This window comes from Macrobrachium nipponense, chromosome 35 (genome assembly GCF_015104395.2).
Source record: "Macrobrachium nipponense isolate FS-2020 chromosome 35, ASM1510439v2, whole genome shotgun sequence".
Lineage (NCBI taxonomy): Eukaryota > Metazoa > Arthropoda > Malacostraca > Decapoda > Palaemonidae > Macrobrachium > Macrobrachium nipponense.
In genome coordinates this window covers 10,883,952-10,893,951 of record NC_061096.1, presented here as the reverse complement: position 1 = coordinate 10,893,951, position 10,000 = coordinate 10,883,952, and the positions used below count along the sequence as shown (strand labels likewise).

At 31.5% G+C, this 10,000-nt stretch overlaps 1 long non-coding RNA gene across 1 annotated transcript in view; it reads left to right on the top strand.

Moving 5' to 3' along the window:
* Nucleotides 1-10,000, top strand: part of LOC135208418 (uncharacterized) — a 317,512-nt gene that overhangs the window by 76,475 nt on the left and 231,037 nt on the right. Inside the window, exon 2 of the long non-coding RNA XR_010313160.1 lies at nt 8,555-8,575. This is a non-coding gene — a long non-coding RNA (uncharacterized LOC135208418). The remainder of the gene's footprint in view (nt 1-8,554; nt 8,576-10,000) is intronic.

Genomic DNA, 10,000 nt, shown 5'->3' with positions numbered 1-10,000 from the left:
TCTCATCCGTAGCATTTCAAAATACACTTGTTTACAGATTATTTTTTTTTCTCGAGGCAAGAATGAGAATCAGTGTTTTTTTTATGTCGAGTTCTTTGCTTTCACATATCCCCTTTTAATTATACAGAATATAAATTAAAAATTTATATATATATATATATATACATATATATATATATATATATATATATATATATATATATATATATATATATATATACCTGAGGCAAGGATGTGAATAGGTTTTTATTTATTTTTTATTTTTTTTTTTATTTTACTAATTTTGATGTGGTGTGGTGAATTCAAATTTCTGAACAGCTTTGCTCTATCCTGGCTCTATCACCTCTATTTTTTTTTTTTTTTTTTTTTTTGCTTTCACGTATCTTTTTAATTATACCGCATATAAATTCAGAATATAATGTGTTTATTACATCTTTTACAAAGGCATATTACAGAAAAAATCGACAGATACAGAAGATTGATGGAACTAAAGTTAGTTGTATAATACAATGCGCACAAATTATAGTAAAGCAGACAGTTAGAAGTGAGGTTTTTGGATGATCTTGTGTACTTTCCATTCGGGTTGTCACGCAAGAGCATCCAGCAGAAGCCTCCCATCATGGCGGGTTTCCACATGCCTTGGTAGTTGCTCTCCATCTTACTAATATCTTGGCGGAACCTTTCTCCAGTGGATGCTTATCACTCGCTGCACCGAGGGGTTCGGAGGGAAGAAGTTGAGGTGGGAGTGGAGAAAGTGAATTTTGAGTAACATTCGGTATTCCATATCCTCATAAGACTGTAACAACTTCCCGATACACTCTTAGTAATCTGGTACCCGTGTGTTACCAAGGAAGTCATTGCAGACTGACTTAAATGCTTCCCATGCTCTCAGTTCCTTTAAGGTAAGAAGCTCCTCAGTCCATATCCTTCAGCACCTCTCGGATCTGAGGTCTGACGAAGTTTCCTCCTTGAGCTTAGCAGAACTCAGAGCTGGGAACAGGGTGCTCAAGTGTTGGAAGGCAGCGCCACTTTGTCCATGGCCTTCACGAAATTCTTCATGAAACCAAGCTTGATAAGAAACGGTTGTGTTACATTTATGTCGAGCAGCAGTAACCGTCTGCTTTTACTGCCAGTATTGGTGTACCCAGCCGCAGTGCATGTCAGGTTTGCCAGATGCTTTTAGTAAAAGTAGGGCATGTAAATTTTCTAAGGACTGCAATTCCTAAAATTTCTAATTAAAAAAAAAAATGTCCTATATAGGACACATCTGGGAGCCATGAATGCATGTGCATATTTATGTACATTTATACATTTATATCTCAAAAACTTGAGGTGATGAGTGAAAACTGGTTTCAAATCTGAAAACAGCACCCCAAAATTAAGCTATAACAACTAATTTTATGCTCGTTTCAGTTTCTCTGTAAACCAGTGATATATAACCAGTGAACCGACTCGTAATGCTGGATCATCCTATAAGAATTAAACAGTAGTGTCGGTGTCATTTCAGTGAGTAATTCGTAATTAATATATCACATACATAATGTCGTTATGAGCCATTACTCAGCATCTTAATATTAAGTGAATTATTAGATATATATTTTCATGATATATTTTCCGGATATAAGATACATTAAATTTAAGACAGACTGAATGATCATTGAATTTAATACAGACTGAATGATCATTAAATTTAATACAGACTGAATGATAAAGCCTGTGAGTGGTTCCAAAAGGTAAAACTCGCACAACAGTAAAACATGTCAAGCAAAAGGCTGAATCCAAATTGAAAACGTAAGTGGGTTGTGGGTTCAGTAGCATTTTGATTTTAATTATGTTTAACGCTTTTACCATGAAGTCTGCCCCGACGTTTACAGTTTGTTTATCGTTTCCGAACCATGGCTTTTTATTCACTGGAGATTTGGATTTAGTCATAATGTCGAATACGTAGCTCTAATTCGTGGCGTTTTCAATTAATCCGAATCTTGAATAGCTCGACTGAAAAACACCGTACGAGGTAATGAAACGCATTTCCAGAAACGAAAAACAAGAAATATTTTCCAAAAATTTGACTGACAAACTGCTTTTGAAGAATTACAAACTTTACCAAGAAGGTAAAATTAGCAATTCAATATCTTATTCTTGATATTCAGCCTGTCCAAAGATATGTAACATTTTATATGTATATATATGTGTGTCTATATGTATGTATGTAAACTGGAGTCGTTGGAAAGGTAGTGTGTCGAGAGTTCGAGGCTCTTTAGTACCATTCTGTTTATTACTTGAAGAGTGATAATGCTCCTAAGGGATATTTCCGAAGTAGCGTAAATTCGATATTAAACGACGTAGCTAATGATTATATATAATATATATATATATTATATATTATATATACACACACCACAAATACATATAACAATATACATTTACATATATATCATATATATATATATATATATATAATATATATATTCATATATATGTGTGTGTGTATAGGAATCTACTGGTCACTTTTTTTTACCAGATAATATGCAGTCGTAATAGCCACAATACCCTCTTAACTTCTTGAATGCTTTTCTCTTTTTTTGGATACACTTGTCACTACAAAGCCTGAAGATCCAAGTTAAAAGAAATTGTAATGTCTGGCTCCGGGAAACGAACCCATGTCCCAATATCACAAAGAGGTCACGATGGATCTTTAGGTTTTGTAGTGACAAGCGTATCCAAAACATAGCAAAGAATTCAAGAAGTTAGGGCATTGTGGCTATTACAATTGCCCATATATATATATATATATATATATATATATGTATATATATATATATGTATATATATATATATATATATATATATATATATATATATATATATATATATATATTATATATGTGTGTGTATAGAATCTACTGGTCACTTTTTTACCAGATAAATATGCAGTCGTAATAGCCACAATACCCTCTTAACTTCTTGAATGCTTTTCTCTTTTTTTTGGATACACTTGTCACTACAAAGCCTGAAGATCCAAGTTAGAAGAAATTGTAATGTCTGGCTCCGGGGAACGAACCCATGTCCCAATATCACAAAGAGGTCACGATGGATCTTTAGGTTTTGTAGTGACAAGCGTATCCAAAACATAGCAAAGAATTCAAGAAGTTGAGAGGGCATTGTGGCTATTACAATTGCCCATATATATATATATATATATATATATATATATATATATATATATATATATGATATATGTATATATATATGTATATGATATTATACTATATATGTATATATATATATATATATATATATATATATATATATATATATGTGTATATATATATATTATTATAATTATATATATTAATTATCATATTACATACAACATACATACATATATGTTATATATAATATCTATAATATTATATATATATATATATTATTATATATTTATTGTATGTGTGTGTATGTGTAAATATTATATAACATGTATACAAATGTCTTTTGAAAGGAATCCGTTCACTGAATTTTTGATATATCAAAATTTCAATTCGCTTTAAATGCATGCCAACAACAGATAGCCTGGAAATGAAAAGAAAAGAGCCAAGGCATCTTAAAATGCGGAGATAAAATAGAGGAGTCCACCTTGCATATAATTACCTTTGTCCGGAAAAGGAGAAAGGCCTAATGAATAGGAAGAATGGGGAAGGAAAAAGGCTCCTTAAGGTGGGAATTATGAAAACCCTGTGGATTTCAACTATATTGGGGAAATTTCACAGATAAATCTGTGGATGATGTCATGCTCTGTCTCATTTCTTGTTTCGTGCTCTCTCTCTCTCTCTCTCTCTCTCTCTCTCTCTCTCTCTCTCTCTCTCTCTCTCTCTCTCTCTCCTTTACATAGTTTTTATTTATTCTTTTTATTTCGGATAAATGGTCGTCACTCTGCTCTCAAGGCCCAGACTGAAGCGTAAAAAGTGGATTAAGATAGACAGAGGGACTAGCATCCCAAGCTCATACATTTTATATTGTAGAAAGTGAACGAATACAAGCTTCAGTTCCAGTTGGACCATTTCCCTCATCCACCGATATCAAAACACAGCTAAAAGGCGTTTCCTAATGTCGCTGTTTATAGTTTCCGAAAACCCCCATCGTATATTTTAAACTCTACCTTCGTACACCCTCGTACTCTTGTTCACTACGTCAGTGTCTCTCCCTTCTTTTTGGTTTGTAGAAGGAAAGTAAAGTTATGTTTGAGATTCAAGTTCACAGTTGTTTCACGCGTGAGCATTGCGACGTGAATGGTTTCTCACCTACGTGTAAATTGCCGTGACTGTCTTTCCTCAGGCACCAAAGAAAGAGGAAATAGACAATACAAAGGAAAACCAGATATAAATGTAGAACTATTAATTTACGTTAACGTTCATGAAATTTCATTTCTTTACTAAGGTCAATTCAAGAGTTACTATTCTTGAAACCGTTTTGTTTCAATATTGATAATATCATCTAAGGCGGTAGTTCATGTAACTTAATGTAGATTGTTGGATAACATCAATACTGCAATAGTGTTTTTTTTTACTAAGGAGATAATGGATTTTCGATGGCTAGGCCACATCTACTCTTACCTTCTTGCTCAAGTAACAAGTGCCCTTCACTGACTTCTCGTCAGTTGTTTTTTTCTACAGTATAGCAGGACTTGGTATTTCTGCTTAAATTCTTCGGTATGGCATTGATGGTATTGTTTTATCTACCCCTAAAACATTAGCAAGAAAATAATTAGTTTCTTTTGTCTTTTACTATTACCATTTCTCTTTTATTTAAACAAAAATTTAGATGCATGTCTTGATTATTAAGAAAGAGAAGAGAACCTTTCTATTGTTACTATATTCCTTCTGGTGCTTCCGTGAGAAGTTGCGATATCGTAGCAGCTAATCTCGAGAGAAATTGAAAACGCTTAAAACCAGAGGGCTTTATTCAGATGAGCATTCGGATTATTTCCTTTTGAGATTGTTAAAGTTTCTTGTTTCCGGCGTATATAAGCCAGCTAGATGCAGTTCTGTGTTGTGGGATTTCCTGCTTAAATAATCGCGGGAGGTGCATTTGATTTGATGCAAGCAAAAACCAATATATATATATATGTGTATATATATATATATATATATAATATATATATATATATATATATATATATATCTTTATCTTTGGTGATAAAAAGGAGTTGCTTTCCGATGGCACTTTTCCTTCTTCTTGTCTAAGAATTTTCCTCTACAATCATTTAAGGAACCGGGACTTCACCATTTTATACATACTCCGTTTGGAGAAATTTCATTTGTTGCAGAGCCTTGATAACAGCAAATTCAAAAACTTTGAACTTCTCTTGTGAGTTGGGACTGTAACGACCGAAAGAATCTCAGAAGGGAAGAAGCATTTGAAAGCTAATTTTTTGTCCAGTTGTGTTTTATTTTATCTGTCGGTCAGCGTCTGCTTTTGTGTGTGTGTGTGTGTGTGTGTGTGTGTGTGTAACTATTGCAAACGTATTGCATAATTGCGAATGTGACGGTGGCAATGATTATTAAGAGAACAATTTAAAAAAAAAAGTAGTCGTGGCGAGACTAAAAACAGTGAATATTCATTAAAAAGGCAAAAGATAAATTCAGCAGCTTTTATGAAATTTTGAGAGAACAGCACTACTAGGATGTATTTAGGTGTTAATTCTTATTTCCGAGCCATAAATAGTATCGTAGTGCTAAAAGCATTTATAAACTATTACTCATGAAGGAAAAGGCTGTAAGTTATAACTATTACCCATTGATAACAAATTATATTGTTGTTAAGATGCTCTTTGAATCTGTCCATCGAATATAGTAAGCCCATAATACGACATTGTTGATCTTTATCGTCGTGATATGTATATATGAGTCATATCACATCACCTTGATTCATATATACGCATTAAGCTACAAATGTCCTTTAATATCTAATTCGCTCTACCTCCGATAGCTGTGTGGGTAGAGCGCTTCACTGTACATCCTGATTTCTTGGTTCCTAGGTTCGCGCCCGCGAGCCAACGAAATTGTCAACTAAAAAAGTTCCCCTTCTGTTAACATAAAATATATTAATTCCGAGGTAGAGCGAATTAGATATTAAAGGACATTTGTAGCTTAATGCAATTATAATAATATACATAGATACTATATAATATTTATATTACTCTATAAAAATATATATGATTTATATATTTTTTTAATTAAATTACTCTAATATATATATATATAATATATATATATATAATATATATAATATATATATATATTATAGAGTAATATAAATATATAAATCAGTATGTACTTTATATAGTAATTAAAATATATAGCTATATAATATATATTATATATATATATATATATATATACATATATATATATTATATATATATATATATTTAATCCATACATACATCTATTATATAATATATTTTAATTATATCTATATATATAAATATAAATAATAATACCATACATAAAACATACATACATACATAATACATATATACAGAGAGAGAGAGAGAGAGAGAGCTAAAAAGTACCGTTAGAGATTTAAGAATATCAGTCCCCATTTTTTTCCTGTTCCGAAAGGTGTACCCGGTCCCTTTCCATGTATTGTCAACAGTTGGGCAAAGGGACACAGGGTCGGACAGATGGGCGCAAAACAGAGACATCTCCCAATCAAATCTTTTTGGTCGAGGTGAGGAGGGACGAAGCCTCAGCCGTCAACTTGTTAACGCTGAAATGTTTGACGACTGAATCTCGTGAAACTTTTCAGGGGAGAGATTTGTGATGCGTTTGGCCTGTTGGTTTCTCTCTGACTTTCTTTAGATAATATACCCGTCGCCATTTCTGGACTTATGGAGAATGGACACTGTAAAGTCCAAAGCAACATCATTTCGTACTGTTGATAAAGAATTACAAATATTTTAAAGTTTATTACAGTGGATTGTGTAAAAAGAAACATGACGGGAACAGATAAGCTTTCTTGTCGATATTTTGTACGATTAATTTCACATAAAGAAAAAATAAAATATGTTCAGTAACCTGCAGAAGGATGCTGTAGATTAAAAAAAACTACTACAGAATCAAAAGGATATAGGTTTCAGCACAGAGGTGATAGATGAAAGGGGAAAAAAAATATATATATGCGACGGGGTACACTTCATCAGTACATTTCTTTACATCCAAAATATGTGCCTACTTTTTCCTTTGCTAAAGAATAGTGGCAATTTTTATATATATATATATATATATATATATATATATATATATATATATATGTGTATATATATATATATATTATATATATATATGTATATATAATTTACGATTGTTTTGTGCATCAATACAAATATCAGGACCTCATTTAAACTGGATTGTTTCTTGAATAAATATCTCCATTAGATACCATCTAGATTATAAAGTCCTTTTATTAGTAAAACACTTTCTCAGGCTGGCAAGTATATATACGCTCGTTATATATATATATATATATATATATATATATATATATATATATATATATATATAAAATTTTACAATTGTTTTGTGCATTAATACAAATTATATCAGGACCTCATTTAAACTGGATGGTATTCTTAATAAATATCTCCGTTACATACCATCTAGTTTAAATGAAGTTCTTTTATTAGTAAAATACTTTCTCAGGCTGCAAGTTTTTGTTTAGAAAGAAAATAAAAAAAATTTGTTGAGAGGGAAGTAAGGTGTTTGAAGTGAGAATTTTTTCTTAAAAGTTAGAAAAAATAGAATAGATTTGGAATTGGAGCATCATATGATTTCTTAATCATTGTGTGTGTGTGTGTGTGTGTGGGTGGGGGGACAATTGTAATTGTAACAAAAAAAATTGTATCTTTCATATCAAAGTATTTAAAGAAAAGGATATTTTTATCCTAAAAAAGGAACTAAAATTGGATTTGGTTTCCAGATTTTTATTGAAAGAGTGGGAGAGTTTTTTTTCAAAGGAGGCAGATTTAAAGAATCAGATTTATGGGCTTTTTGTTTTCATTACTTTCTTACTGGTCCATTACTTAATTATTATTTATTGGCGGATTCGCATTTGTTGAAAACTTTTATTTTTACTGATTCAGCTTTTTCGGTTTTTATTCTACTTTATGGAGATAATACCTTATGGTTCCTATGTACTGATATTATTGTATTTAAGTGCTTCATATTTATAGTTTATTATTAATGAGTTCATTGACGTTTATGAATGTGAATAATTTAATATTTTGGCTCGTTAAAGTGAATATGATTTATGGAACGTAAAACTTGGTGTGTGAATAATAGGCCTTTTTCGAGGAACTGAAAAATTTCGTAAGTGAAAAAATAGGCTTTTTCCGAGTTGTATCCTGTTGCATGGATATGGGTTGCTTCAATTCTGACCGTTTTATGAAGCTTTTGTCATGTTTGATAGTAGTTTGTGAACCTATTTGATTTTTGCGTGTAGCTTGATGTAATTTTGTTATTCTTTCTGATTATTATTATTGTTTTTTTCGTTTCAGTGGCACGGCTTTCATCGAAAGGTATTAGTTTTCTCTGTTCTCATCGAAAGGTATTTATTTATTCTTTTGTAAACAGTAGATAGAAATAGTAGTGTGGGTATCGTCTTGTGTGTCATCAGGTAATTTCAAGAACATATTTCTTTACATAATTTCTCTGTCGTTGTAGATGTCATGAATCTGTGTAGATGAGGAAAACACACTCAAGCTGATCTTCAGTTCTTGGTCATACTCAGGTAATCGAGTTTCCGAATAGGAGGGCAGTCAATTGAGCAAGACAATATTGGTTGAATTTTTTTTTTCGGTTTTGTTTTCAGTTTATTTTTCTTGAAAGATTGAAAAATATTTCCAATGACTTGAACTTCGTACCATATCGGCAAAAAAAATAAAGACCCTATTCATCAATACTGACATAATTAATATCCATGTAACCAGCTTATTTGTTTTTAAAGTTTTATTCAAGAATATTCGAAAAGGTTAATGTGAAACATGTTATGTTAAACATTCTACAAATTTATCTTTGGAAATTGATAACATTCTATTATTTATCTGAATGGAAAGCTTAACCATAGAATTTGCGTGAACAATGGAATGGAGCAATAATTCTAAGGTTAATGTCTAGGAAATTACATAGTGACTCCGAGCCATCATGAGGGAAAAGCTCGTATATACTTCTTGCAATGTTATCAAGGCGTAATAACTAAGAGATTATCTCAGCGATGAAGAAATTAAATGCCTCGTAAAGATTAATAAATTCCAACTCCAAAAATGGGAAAATATATTCGTAAAAAACACGACTAGATCTTGCTTTCGCCCAAAACCTCATTCCTTAAGAAGTGTGTTGATCAGTAAGGAAAATCTCGAAAACGTTTTATTGTCAGTACTTGTTTTAACATAGGAATCGTGGATAATCAGAAAACGCAACACTTTACAAATGATTTGAAGACTACCAAGAGATTCATACAAAGTACACGTATTAAACAGTTCAATTAACAATTTTTTTGCAGTGGCTTAAGCAACATTCTCGTCATAACCGTCAATATTTTATTTGTTATAAATCCGTGGTAGCACATAGCTATTTTGCCCTAATCTAGTTCTTTATTTTTTTGTCTTAATGTGTCTTTTTGATAGTTCTTCAGTATTTACGAAATATTTCAGAAGTATTAAGAAGGAAAATAGAATATTTAATCCATTCTGACAATCACTGCCACGCTAATTAAACAGTATTTTAAACATTGATTATATTTGGTTGAAAGTGACTTCCCGTTTTTGTATCAGTGATAAAATCTGAATATAAAGATTACTTTGCATTTCCCACCTCCTCTTCATTATATTTCTGTAAAATAGTCCAAATTTTTTCTTCTACCTAGCCATAAGAATGGAGGTAAACAAAAGCCAGTGAACGCCAAAAGTAGTTTACATACGGGGGTTTCTCTTTCTATATTGCTC